This window comes from Tigriopus californicus, chromosome 12, assembly GCF_007210705.1.
Source record: "Tigriopus californicus strain San Diego chromosome 12, Tcal_SD_v2.1, whole genome shotgun sequence".
Lineage (NCBI taxonomy): Eukaryota > Metazoa > Arthropoda > Copepoda > Harpacticoida > Harpacticidae > Tigriopus > Tigriopus californicus.
The window spans coordinates 9,998,754-10,012,701 of NC_081451.1; the positions used below are offsets into that span (position 1 = coordinate 9,998,754).

General features: G+C 40.9%; 1 protein-coding gene across 1 annotated transcript in view; it reads right to left on the reverse strand.

The window, feature by feature from the left end:
- LOC131891680 (nuclear hormone receptor family member nhr-2-like) overlaps positions 1-4,187 on the reverse strand; it is an 8,507-nt gene extending 4,320 nt beyond the window's left edge. The window contains exon 1 of the mRNA XM_059241308.1: positions 3,907-4,187. The gene's annotated coding sequence lies outside the window, so the exon portion shown is untranslated. The remainder of the gene's footprint in view (positions 1-3,906) is intronic.
- Between the last annotated feature and the right edge of the window lie 9,761 nt (positions 4,188-13,948).

Below are 13,948 nucleotides of genomic sequence, written 5' to 3' on the forward strand. Positions count from 1 at the left end.
AGTGAACTCCCCCAACAGCAAACTCCCCAAGGAGTGAACTCCCCCACAGTGCACTCCCCCACAATGAAATCCCCCAACATGAAACTCCCCAAGGAGTGAACTCCTCCACAGTGAACTCCTCCACAGTGAACTCCCCCACAGTGAACTCCCCCACTGTGAAAACTACAGTGGGAGTTTGCCGTTGGGGGAAACAGATGGGAACCTTCCACAACATATGGTTTCATCTTGGTCCAGCTTCCTATTTTTTCGACTCTTTATATAAGCTTCTGACACAACTCACATTGGAATGTATGATTATTTTGGTAAAATATCTGACTTCTTGATGCAAAGTGTTCTGAGCTCAATTGGTAAGAAATTCCAATATGAAATAATACCTTGCCCTTTTTATGTGAAAGTAGTGTCATTTCATCCCATTTATTTTCATGGATTTTATCGCCGTGTCTTCCAGACTTCAGTTAAATTGAGACCTCCGCGGCTTAAATCATCATGCAGCTGCTACTTCAATGTCTCAGCAGCAAACGGTAGTGTTGGGGTGACCGGCAAGAGTCGAACTCGTGCGAGATTTTGAATTTCCTGACTTTGTGTCAGACTCGAGTCTTTTATTGGAGTCAAACATGAAGACTCGTCTTGCTTTTTTAAAATCATCATTCAAGGGCCATTTCTTTATGGTCAATTGTTGACTAAGAACAACCTGTTTTCTGACGATATTCAAAGAAATAAATCAATGTTGTTTTGGGGCAATTTCTCCAAAATCGAGTCTAGTCTCGAGACTTTTAGAGAATACCAGACCCTTCGCCGTGAGTTAGATGACACTACGCGCATGTACCGAAATATCCCTTCACAATCTGCAAGTTAACCAATTAATAGTAACTTATGTCAGATTTGAATTGACCCTGCTGTCTTTGTGTATATCATCCACACCTACAAATGGTAGCTAGCGCCGTAAACACTATTTTTAATGTTTTGTGACCAACCAGGGTAACAATGAGACACAGAAGTTCCTTTTCCTCATGGCCTGGTGAATTCCTATTCTAGTCATCAATAGTCTTAACAATAGTTTGCCTTCACGCCTACTCTACCCCTTTCTTTTATTGCTCTCCAATATTTCATCTCTTTATATAAAAACTCCCTCTCTCTGCAGCAAAGATCTAGCCATCACTCAGCCATGTAACAACAGAGGCCGGTTCTTTGAATCGTGTCTAGTTCAAGCACGACGTTATTCAAAGAACCCGCCTAAGGCTTCAGTGAACTCCAGATAAGATGATAAACAGGGTTAAGATATGAAAACAGGTTTGTGGAAGCAAATTCAAATCATTGACGCTTTGCCTTTGCTAGCGTTTGCCATAGATATGGCGCCATCTATTGGTCAGTTTCTATCTAACAATTTACCTGTTTTTGTGTCTACTTACACGACAAGTCTGGTTGTTCAGTGGCATTAATTCAAGGTACCTAAGACCAATTTTCAGCTATCAAAATATTTCCCCACCACTCTGGGTAAACCTTGAGGTTTGTATTGGCGAAAATTACATCATAATATCTTCCAACACCTGTATTTGAAGGTGCCCTCCCTAGGTAGCAGGTTCTTGTCCTTTCCATGGTGCCTCCTGCCCTGATCATTAAGGCTCGGAAATGAAATAAATTCTCAAATGCAAACAAATAAGCTTGTTTAAAAGCAAAAAAGACACATAAAAAGACAACATTAAACTAATTTTGCTAAGGTTTGAAGCAATTGCCAAAGGTTTCAATACAATTCATTATTTTAAAATGTTAGAAATCAAAATCCCTCAAAACTGTGTCCAAACTTAGACCCCCAAAATAAATACCCTAAGCCATGCAGATTTCTAGATCAAATTTGGTTCCTCTGGTTGAAGAGACCTCTAACATGCAAATATTTTATGTCAGGTCTTTTGTGTGTAAAGTATTGAGATTCTAGTTGCATTTTCAGGAAAAGTTTGAGCTTTTGGCAACAGGACAAGCAGAAAAAAAGTGAGAATTAGAGAGTAACTGCTTTATTGAAGCAAACCCTAGAAGATTGGGACAATGCAGTATTTAAAAGGGTGCAGTAGGTATCTTTTACAATACATCTTCAAAAATTTCAGCGAGCTTTTTCCTCAACCAAGTTTTAATGGCGTATTTTAGTAAATGTAAAGTTTTACCAATTTGAGCCCTCCAAAATATCCAGGCTAGGCAAAACAATGAAGCACTTGCTTCTCTTTGGGTTCCTTCAATGTTACATTGTTGAACTGTAACAATGGGTCTCCTTGATCCTCCCTCTAATATGAGGTTGTTTTGATGCTTAGTTTTTTATTCCGTCACTTCCCGCCTTTTGTGTGCATGTGTGAAACCACGTTGGTTTAACTCAATTTGAGAAGATACCTGATATGGGCACAAGATGACCAAGTCCAACGTTTTGATAATCCCGAAATAAATCCTTATGTGAAAACCCCATCATATTGAATTTAGATAAAAAGAGCTATTGAAGATAAATGAAAAATATAGGCATAAAAGTAAAAAAAAGCACTTTTTGTTAAAGATATTTGAAAAAAATCAGGCAAAAAAATTTCAATTTTCTTTATATGATTGACCAGAATTCTTGAAAATTATTCAAAAGAATCAATATTTTTGCTGAAATGGCTCAAAATGCGCAATAAGTTGCAGAAAAATGTCAAATGTTGCTCATAAACTTGCAAAATTTGCAGATACAATAAATTTACAGAAAAATCAGGGATGTCCAAGTTTTTTGCCAAATTTGCACATTATGCAGGATGCAAGTTTTGGCCGGCCCTAGTAATGACTCATTAGTTTATAGGTTAGCAAAATGGTCCGTTTTGACGATGAGAACTAAGGTTGAAAGCAATCCCAGAGGTGAAGTCTGAGTGCAAATAGTAAAGGGTAGAAAAATAGAAAGCAAAAAGCTTGTCTGCATTTCATCTAAAATAATCAAATCAATTCAATCCACAAACTCGCCAATTCCAGAGTACAATCGTTTGTGCAGGGTATTAAGCATTGATTGAGCAACATGGAGCATGAGGTGGTTAAAGGTGGACTTTGAATAGATTGCACGAGCAACGAAATTCGAACTCCACATTTAGTTAAATCATGGACAACGGTACACTGGTCATATTGACGCCTCCAATTGTACCCCAATAGCATAACGGAAAATTTACCAACTTTGGAACTGAACCTCCCGACCAGAAATTGAAAAACTCTTAGTCAGGCTGTCCAAAATTCTCACTTACCCAAGTTGAGGTTAAGCCAAACGGGTGATACAACATGGATGAACAAAAAATTTGACTTACGGGAACTAAAATTACGAGTGAGAGGAATTCGTGTAAAATTCTAAAATATATTTGATGTCAGTGGTTGCCGGAAACATCCAAGCACTCCTTGACAATGAAAAAGGTGTTTTAACCACTATTGAGCGAAAAAGAGCCAACTATTGCACGATCCTTGAATTCCAATGTTAATAATCTTGAATTATAAACAGTTCAATAAGGGAAAACTGGAGCGTAATGGTTGTAAATGATCAGCAGTAGCCTCTTTGAAAGGATGGAGGGTGAAAACCAATCCAAGGTAAGGCCTAAATCGTTTTAGTCCCGTTTCTTAATGAGATCAAAGCCTACCGAGGTATCCGACGACGATTGGAAAGACCTCCAGTTAAATTGAGACCTCCATGAGTATTTTATTCCTAGTTGTTAAGGACCTCAAAAAGTTATGAAATAACTGTTTGAAGACCCATATTTTACCATACACGAATCTAACCTAATCATTACTTTTCAGCCCACCTTACAGAGTATTACGATGCCTACCTATTTGGTGGTTATCGCAACCATGTCATATTTAATCACATAATTAACCCACCACCAAAATAAAACTAAAAACTAATAAATAATAATATCGACTCACCGATTTTCTTATTCGATGATGGATCTCAGAGAGGATCGAGTTTCTGCTCCCTTTTGTTTTTATTGGAGACCATTTTCTTTATCTGTCACTTCCTAGAGCATTGGAACCGCCAACTGCTTCTAAGCTCACTTAACTTGGTTCGAAAACTAACCTGAAATGGGAGGTAGAGACTGCCTACCTGTAGTACATACTCTCTAAAGCACAACCAGTAGATCTGTACTATTTATGGAGAAGGCATCGCCGTTTGTGACAAGCCTGCCAGTAAATGATTTTGAACATCTAGAGCTCGACGGATCTTTGTTGTTCATTTTTGTTGCCAAAAGGTAACCGTTTTGAAATGCTTAAAGCTTTTAGAGTAAATGAGGGATGTCGACAAGGTAGATTTAAACTCGGTTGTTTTCAAATTTATAGGCTCTTGTTTTGAGGCTGCCCAGCGTTTAGATATCGTTAATTATAAAATATTCCGGCATCCCAAATTGAGGATTTGAATAAACATTTCTTTGGAAAGTCTGAAATGACAAGGCTGAGAGTACATGGGCAATTTTGCAAGTTCTTCATCAAAAAGGAGAAAATACCAAACGATGAAATAACTCAATGGATTATGTGGGGTAGAAACGACTCACGCTTTTGTTTCGCTTGTACAAAGACGAGGAAAAATGCGAACACTTGCCTTCATCAGCTGGAACATAAATTTAGGTGTACAGTGAGTCATGCTTTTTCATCGGTCAGTGTGGCCGGATTCTGAGTGAGTTTGTCACCGATTGCGTTCGTTGAAGACCCAGTGATTGTAGGTCGTTAGCACTGATCATGCAGTCACCCTCCTATATATTGGTGTACAGAGTTGTTGACATAAAATCCATTTTCCTCTGCACTGAGGTCGGGCCAATGCGACATCTAGTCGTTATATGATCTGTGGGTCGTCTCCTCTCCTCTCGTCTCGCCCGTCTCACCAAGGTGGTAAAAAAAACCTTATCAAGTATTGAGAGAAATGCGCGTATCCATCTTAAGAGGCTTCTTCCTTGCAAAAACCATAAGAAGTAACTTGGACGTGATTGATTTATTGAATTCTGGCCCAAATTGGGGTTCATATGGTTAATAGTTAACACAAGATTTGTTTGGATATTTCTGTTGGAATTCAAAAAGGCCTTTGAACCACGTTGGCAATCGTCTCGCTAGTGAGACGAGAGGGGTAAGCTGATCATCGAAGAATCCAGCTTAAATTCATCCTATTTACGCCTAAAAATGTAGCTCGAGACCTGAAGGTACACATACATGGTGATCGAATTCAACAGGTTGGGCGGCGCCACCCTGAAAATTCCCTGAAATTTCTCGGACAGACAATTTGATAACAAATTAAATTGGAAAGACTAGAGCCACCAGGAAAGATCATATCAAACAACTTGGCATCTCATTCCGGAAACCAATGTTTACTTTTTCATGGCGAAACAAACCCTACCAGCAAAAATACGCCATCTGTTGTACAATGCCCTGGTACGGAGTAAATTAGAGTATGGAATAGAATATTTCGACTACTCGACCGCTCTCAAAAGCCTGGAGAGTGTGAAGAAAAGTGCAATCCGATGGATCGCTGGGCCCATTCTGGTGATATTTGTAGAAGGCTGAATGTTCTCACTGTGCAAGATCTAGTCATTATCAACCAACTAAGATTCATGTTCTCTAGCTTTCGAGAGATGGAGCCTAGCATAGTTGACTAAACCAAATAAAAAGTCAGGAGAGGGGAAGTTCACGTTTTCGATCTGCCAAATCTCAAACTGGCGGGACAGCAAGACTTGCCAAACTTCAAGTTCGCTAAAACTTAGAACGATTATAAGTTAAACGTAAAGACACTTCTATTTATAACCAATGACTCGCCAAGACAATGGCCTGATGACCTGTAGAAATCAATCACTTCTAAATATGCAATAATCTGAATTTTCTCACTAGCCTGAATGATGGCGAAGAAGCTGGCCTCAAGGCTCAACTTTGTGCAGGATTTTATTGAAAATAAGCCTAACGGCTTAAGGAAATCCCGGGACTCGATGTACTCATTTTTACTAACTTTGCACACTAATCGGTCCCACTATTAGATGATGAAGGTAAGGACATTGAGCAGGTCTCATCCATAAAGGATTTAGGTGCAGTCCACCAAGATAATGGAAAGTTCGATGAGCATATCCAGTTGAAAGTTGGTAAGGCTTTTCAAACATGTGGTTGGATATATCGCACTTTTAAGTCCAGCGATAGTGTCACGATGCTAACTCTGTACAAGTCGATTGTTCAGCCGCATCTTGAATATGCCTCTCCCATTTGGGCTCCAATTAGTTCAGCAGGTTTGCAAAAGCTCGAGGAGGTCCAAAGATGTTTTACTAGGAACATTGAAGATATGAGAGAGCTCTCGTATTGGGAGAGGCTAGAAAGGTTGGGACTGTACAGTACTCAGAGAAGGTACGAAAGGTATCTGATATTGTACGTTTTCAAAAGCATTCATGAGCTGTGTCCCAACCCAGGATTTAGGGTCAATTGTAGTGACCGTAGAGGCTTAATGTGCGTTTTTAGAGCACCTTCAAGCCCTCGAGAATCCAGGCTAGTTAAAACAATGAAGTCCAACTCTCTTCTTTCTCGGGCTCCTTCATTGTTCAATTTGCTGCCCTCAAATATTCGTAGGGCTTATGTAGGGGTTGATCCAGTAGCAAGATTTAAGTCAGACTTGGACAAATTTTTTGACTAAAATTCCGGATCAACCTTATATTGAAGGATTAGCCAGATCAGCCAACTCCAATTCATTGGTCGATCAAATAATATTTATAAATAAAGGTCAAGTAAAATAAATAATATTATCGTCTTGAACTGCTGGGATTCCAATCCCGGTAGCGGTAAGGAAGTCCGCACAAAAAAAATAAAAAATAAATAAATAAATACATACATACATACATAAAAAGTGGGCCAATTCTATTAGACTAACCAAAGTGGGCCAACTCTAATAGACTCACTACCAAAGTGGGCCAATTGTTATAAACTTACTACCAAAGTGAGCCAATTTTAATCCACTACAGGCTACTACCAAAATAGGCCGATCAATTATTTCATCATTCTTGACCACTTGATTCTTTCATACTTGTATTTATTTTTGTATGTGTTTTATACTTACAGTAGTTTACACTTTACTATCTGACATGACCAAGAATCGCAATAAAGGTTATTATGGTAATAAAAATATTTTTTATTTTAGTCGCATAGATGCATCAACCCTGTTTGTTGTGTTATTTGGGCCCAATAAAAGAAATGAATGCCCAAGGGTCTTACAAATATTTACACTAATATCTTGCCATTTTGATAGAAGGTCTGAAAGTATTAAAAGTATTAAAACAAACATTTAAAAAAGTGCATGCGACTTTTTGGCCTACTTGATTTGGATCATTTTTCGGTAAGGTAATCTACGTAAGGAGCAAGAGCTCTAGCTATAAGACAGATAATTTCAAATTTATTTTTTTGTGAAAGCAACGAATTCTGATACGTCATGACATACTTGCTCGTGTAGATAAGCTGATCATCGGCGAATTCAGCTTTGGATTTAGGACCAGTTTAATCAGGTCTTGATGTGAAGAAAGAAGTTTGAAAGTAATCACTAGGACTCGGAAAAGGGTTTTTAAGTGGTAAATAATCACTGAAATTATCTTTTAAAGCATGAAATGATACTTTTTCACAAAAAAATAATAATCATACGCATAGATATAACCATGTTAAAAAGCAAGAAAAGACACATAAAACTACTTTTGCAGAAGTATGAAGCCATTGCCAAAGGCTTCAATATATTTCACTTCCTTGAAAATCGAAGTCGTCTCCTAACTTGGACCCCCAAATTAATACCCTAAACCATGCAGCCTTGTAGATCAAATTTGGTTCCTCTGGGTGTTTTATTTCAGCTATCTGTAATGGTCAACCTAGATCACGGTTGCCATGTATTACCTAGAAATAAAAACAACGGTTGGTCTCGGTGGTAATTCGTAGACTGCCTTTTTAGTCATAGCTAAACATCGCTTTATATACAGAGCAGAGCATTGCGCTTACGGCGCCTGTTCCAAGTCTGTCGCAACATGTTGGAGCATAGAGTCCCTCTTTGGGATCAGTGTGTGGTTCTCTCATGACGATGCTCTAGTTCGTATACATTTCTCTTAGCGTGAAGCAACCGGGGCTAAAATGCAAATATCTCTTCATTTGCTATTTTGTATTTAACTTACTGGAATTCCAGTTGCATTTTCAGGGAAAGCTTAAGCTTTTGCCAAAAAGACAAGCAGGAAGAATGTAAGAATTTGAGAACTGCTTTATTGCACGAACCCGAAAAAATTGGGACAGTGCAGTATTGAGAGGAGGTGCAAAAGGTATCTCTTATAATAGATCTCTAAAAATATATATAAGTTTCTTCCTCAACCAGGTTTTAGAGTCAATTGTACTGAATGTTCAAGGTTTACGCTTTTGAGCCCCTCAAAAAATCCAGGCTAGTCAAAACAACAAAGCATTTACTTATCCGACGGGTTCTTTCAATGTTCAGATTACTCTTTAGAAAAAAGACCGCATTACCGTAACCCGTTACTTTTGCATAAAAAGAGGACCTAAAACTGCGAAGAAACCGCTTATGCGATTTTTTAAAGTTTAGTTATTATGACGTGAAACAAATTACTTCTCCGATTGATTATTCATTTGATCCAGTCGGTGGCAAATAAGTCATTTTGCATTTGCGAGGGAATCTACAAAAAGAAAAATCGCTCGTTAAATAGAGAGCAATGGTAATGGGAAGGCTAAAAAACGCGTTCCGTTAAGGTTACTTTTTCAGAAAAGTAAAGCGTTACCGGTGGCATTACTCTCACATTTGATGTTGAAACCAAATAGGTAGATAGAGGGGAATTGCTAGGCTAGGCCGGGGCTGGTATTTCGTACAAGAGTCAGTAAGGCTGCTATAGTGATTCCGCTCAACCAGTTGTCCTTGTCCCCTTTGAACACTATGATTTTTTTAGGTCAGCCTTAGGTATGATTCTTTTGACTTGTCTGTATATATCGTAACAAGTATCCCTGTGTTTAGCAATTTCAAGGGAAAACAATCGGAAATCATTGACTCTTCAGGCACCCGCTAATAAGAAAAAAAAGCTTGCCTGTCCACCAGAATTCAACAAAGGCGGCTCCTTCTATTTTCTTGGGAGAAAAAGCAGACAATTCTTGTCAGATTTTGAAGTGCTCCAGTTGTTTTGGAAATTTTGCACCTTTCGTTTTGAATAACAGACATAATTTTGAAGCCGACAGGCATGAAACTCATACTGTGTTACCCTTATGTCTTACAACCATAGAGGTAGATAGCACTGCTTTGCGAAGGAATACTGCCTGACAAGGTCAATGTTTATCCAGTAGAGTTTGCGCAAAAGACCAATATCCAAATCAGTATACGATTTAGGGTATTGATATTTTGCAGCATGTAGTATTGATATATATGAAGTTCAAATTTGTACAGTTTCTTGTAGTCCATGATGTCTTTCCTCCTAGCAAGCATGGTTCCGAACGCATTTTAGCACGGTTACTCAACTGATTGAACATATAGAACAGATTATTGAGGGACTGGAAAGGCATGAGTCAGTTGATGTTGTCTATCTTGATTTTGCCAAGGCCTTTCACAAAGTAGATTATGGCCTTTTGTTGAACAGACTTCATGACATCAGGATCTAAATCAAGGATCTCATGATATATGAATGATTATTCATGAGAGGAAGCAAAAAGGTAGGGTCGAAGGGTCACCTAGTGCAAAAAGAACTCAAGAACTCAAGAAGTCAAGAACCCCTCAAGAGCTCGTAACCACAAGAGGGTCGAAAAAGGAGAGAGCAGAAAAAGTAGGAAAATAACAAGGAAACTGTCTGACAATTCTTTTGTTGATGCATATGTTTCAAATGCAGATTTTTTCTGATATAACAATCTACGTAAAATGAAAGTAACTCATCAAATTATCCACAGATCATTCATTTACCGGACTGAAGCTTTATATTTTCTTGCTGCTGAACCAGCCTGAACTATTCCCTCTTTCTTTTACTCGTATTTGAGAATGAGACCACCCCGATTCAATTGTAGAAGACATTTCTCCAAATCAGCTTTTCCAAATTCGTTGTTTTCGCCACCATCAAATGCCACAAAAAGATGTTCATTTCCTTGTGTGATGGGCTCTGAACAAGAGCTGCACATGATCCCACCTTGACATTGATCCAGCCACAAGTATCCAATCCAATCAAAGAAAATGCTATCGTCCACGTGCTTCTGAAGATGATCTGATGGGTTGAAATTGATGGTAGGAGTCTGCTTCAAGGCTACTTCAGTAATCCCGTTCCGTATGTGGTGATTGGTTTGAATACTTTCTTTACGTCTCTTAAGTCAAGTTTGAAAACTTCAACAAACACTTCTTCTTGATAAGCAGATCCGATTCCAGTAATTGAACGCAAGGAATGTACTAGTTGTCTCCGGTGTGTAGCTCAAACCATCCAAATCTGAACTCAAGTTCGTTGGACTGACACCTTCTCCCTCTCAAGTAAACACTAGTTTTCACTTCGGGCCCGGTCTTCCTGAGTCTTCCTGAGCTTTGAATCGGGCTTCTGTTGTGGCGTGGCGTGGCTCTGCTCTCTCTCTGGCAAAGGGTTCTTGTTAACGCATTATAAGGTATGTTGCAAGCAGTGCTTGACATGGCATCCGTTCTAAATCTCTTCTTTAACTTAGTGAAGTGCCCTCCTTAGCTTCTTCCTCATTGTGGGTTTTCAACCTAAGATCGCTTATAGGTTCATTGATTTTAGCATTGGAGTATTTCTATGATTATGTTTGTTCCCTCCCACATAGATTTCAGCTACGACACAGCTGATGAGGGGAAGACACTCAAGCTTGGATCCTCACGTCAAATACACTTCTCTATGTATATCGTCATCAGTTAATAATTACGCCCATACCACATGGCGCAGTGATAGTTTCCGAGCCACGCCTCTTCTCGTCCATTTTTGCAAACTTCTCGATCTTGTTCCTCGTTCTTGATACCTCCTCTTGTCAAGAGAGCACGTCGTCTCCGCCTGTGGTCTTCGTCACGTCCCAGGTATAGTTCAAGATGGGCCTGAAAGAACAAACGGCAAATCGAAAAGCGCAGATAACAAAGAAACTAAAACTTATATGAGACCTCGACATACTGGTTGTCAATATCAACCGCATGTGGACTTTGCTCCATGAGGCGGAGGCGAAATTGGATGAATTATATGACCTGTACGATGAGATGGCTGCAATGCAAACACTCGAGGTGGATACCAAAGCGATATTGGAAGAGAAGATAAGAGCTACCGATGAATACACCGCCAAATGTGCTGATGTCTGTAAACTGCTTTTGGCCAGGGAGACATCGAATTCCCCCTCATCCACATCACCACCCAATATCTGTTCATGGGACGATGACGAACGTTCCCAGTTTAAGCCCATTTCGGACATGAAGCCCTTCATATTAACCTCGGAATCGGAACCCTTTGAAATGAGGAATTGGATCGGAAAATTCAAAGCGTATTTTAAGGCCTCCAACGCCAAAGCATTAGACCTCGGCGGTCGTATTTCATTGTTCAAAAATTTTCTTACTTCAGATCTATGCGTAGTTATAGAGAATGCGCTTGACAACGCCACCTCCGTTGAGGTTGAGGCCTGCTGCACGATCTTGGAAAACCACTTCCTCCAGATCAAGCCACTGTTCACACGGCGTCTTGCCCTTTTCCGTATCATGAAGGAGAAGAGACCATTCAAGGATTTCGTCGCCAATGTCCGCAGAAAGGCGAGGGAGGCCGAACTGTCCTCAATGACGGTTGACCAACTCCTCGTCTTCCTAGTAATGGCCGGTCGGTACTCGTGAAGAGAAAGCCCTTTTCGCAAAACTACGGGAATTGAAAAACCCAGATCTGAACGATTTAATTGAACAAGCTGCAGATTTTGAAGGTATCATAAGAGACACAAATTTACCTGCGACGACACCCGCTTTTTTGTGCGCACCAACCCTCTCTGCGGAAGCAATTCTCTCGGCCGTGGCAGCAAACTGTAGCGAGTGCGGCTATCCTCACAACCGCGACGCATGCCCATTCCGCGATCGCCCATGCTTTGCATGCGGCAAGGTGGGCCACATCAAAAACCTTTGTAGTAACCGCAGCCCATCTGGTAGCCCAACAAATCGTGGACGCCCCAAGGAGAGAGGCCGTCGAGGATCACCTGGAGTTCGCTACAACGGCGAAAGTAGTTGTTCTCCATCTGTTGTTCGAATCAGCACTATTCGGGCACAGTCTGCAGGAATGGATTTTATCAAGGTCATTGGTACACACCAGGCCGGACATCCTTTCATTCTTAATGCCTTACCTGACTCGGGTGCCGCCAGAACTGTCATTCCACCCTCGGCATGTCCCAGAGACGCTAAATTGATGGCTTCTAATACGCAATTGAGGGCGGCTAATGGCACATGCCTCCGGAATTTTGGTAAATTTGAGTTCAACTGCCAGGTGGAGGATGGCCCAATAGCAAGGGTATCCGCGGCTGTTTCTCCAGACATTGTCGATGCCCTTATTGGCAAGAAGGATCTCGTTACACTTGGCATCCTTCCGCCTGACTTTCCCGCAGTCCATAACTGCATAACAGAGCACACCGTTATCAACACTGTGGAAGCCGACAACGTTGAAAAGGATCCCCTGTCTGCTGACCGGGTCATCAAAATTGAGAAGGCCATTTCAAGAATTGAAGGCACCAGTCATAACAACAACGAGAAAATCCGCCAATTTCTCTTCAATTCAGCGGATGTCATGGTAACCTCGTTGGGAGATGCTGCCGGGTCAATGATCGGAGGTCCCATGACAATTGAGCTCAATGAAAATAAAACTTTTAAACCTTATCATGTGACAACCGCACGTAGCGTTCCTATACATCATGAAGCTCCTGCCCCCGACCTTTGTCAGGAACTCATCCAGGCTGGGATGATGACCTGCTGTCCTGAACCTACGGAGTGGTGTGCCCCAGCCCACTTTGTTCCTAAACCGAATGGCAAAGTTAGGCTTGTCATTGATTATAGAAAGCTCAATCAAGCCACTAAACGACCTGTGCACCCGTTCTCGTCCATACCTGATTTAATGCACCAAGTTTTGCCTCAAAGCCGTTGGTTTGCCAAACTCGATGCCGTCCACGGGTATTTCCAAATCCCGCTGGACAAGAAATCGTCATTTCTTTGCGCATTTCTCTTGCCAGACGGAAAATATCGACCACTTGTGGCTCCTATGGGTTGGAAGGGTAGCGGTGACGTTTTCAGTCTCCGCACGGACTAGGCCTTTGAAGAACTAAAAAGAAAAAAAATGGATCTTAAAAATAGTTGATGACATTTGTGTACAGGCTGTTACTTTACCGGAACTCCTGGATCGGTTGGCCATTATCATTCAAATATGCCGCAACCACGGCATCAAATTGTCGATTAGTAAATTTGATATTGGACAATCCGTCAAGTTCGCCGGATTTATCGTATCTTCCTCTGGAATGAGACCAGATCTTAACAAGTTGTCAGCCTTGGGCTCGTTCCCCACTCCCAAGTCAGTGTCTGACTTGCGATCCCTCCTTGGTCTGGCCAACTAACTAGGAGCATTCGTACCTGACCTTCAACATTCCACAGTCAAAATGAGGGAACTTCTAAAGAAGTCCTCAGCATGGCTCTGGCTCCCGGACCACGAAGCTGAATTCTGCAAGGCAAAAACATTATTGACATCTCCAGCCGTCGTACAACTCTTTGACCCGTCGCTCCAAACCCAGTTGTTGACGGATGCGTCACGGCTACGCGGTCTTGGATTTGCACTGATTCAACGCAAACATTCTGTTGACGGCAAGGGAAAGATTCGCCTCGTTCAATGTGGATCGTGCTCATTAACCGCCGCTCAAAAGAATTATGCCAGAATCGAGCTTGAATTGAGCGCTATTTGGTTTGCGGTCCAAAAATGAGCGTATTGTCTCCGGGGCATGCCGCAATTTGAAA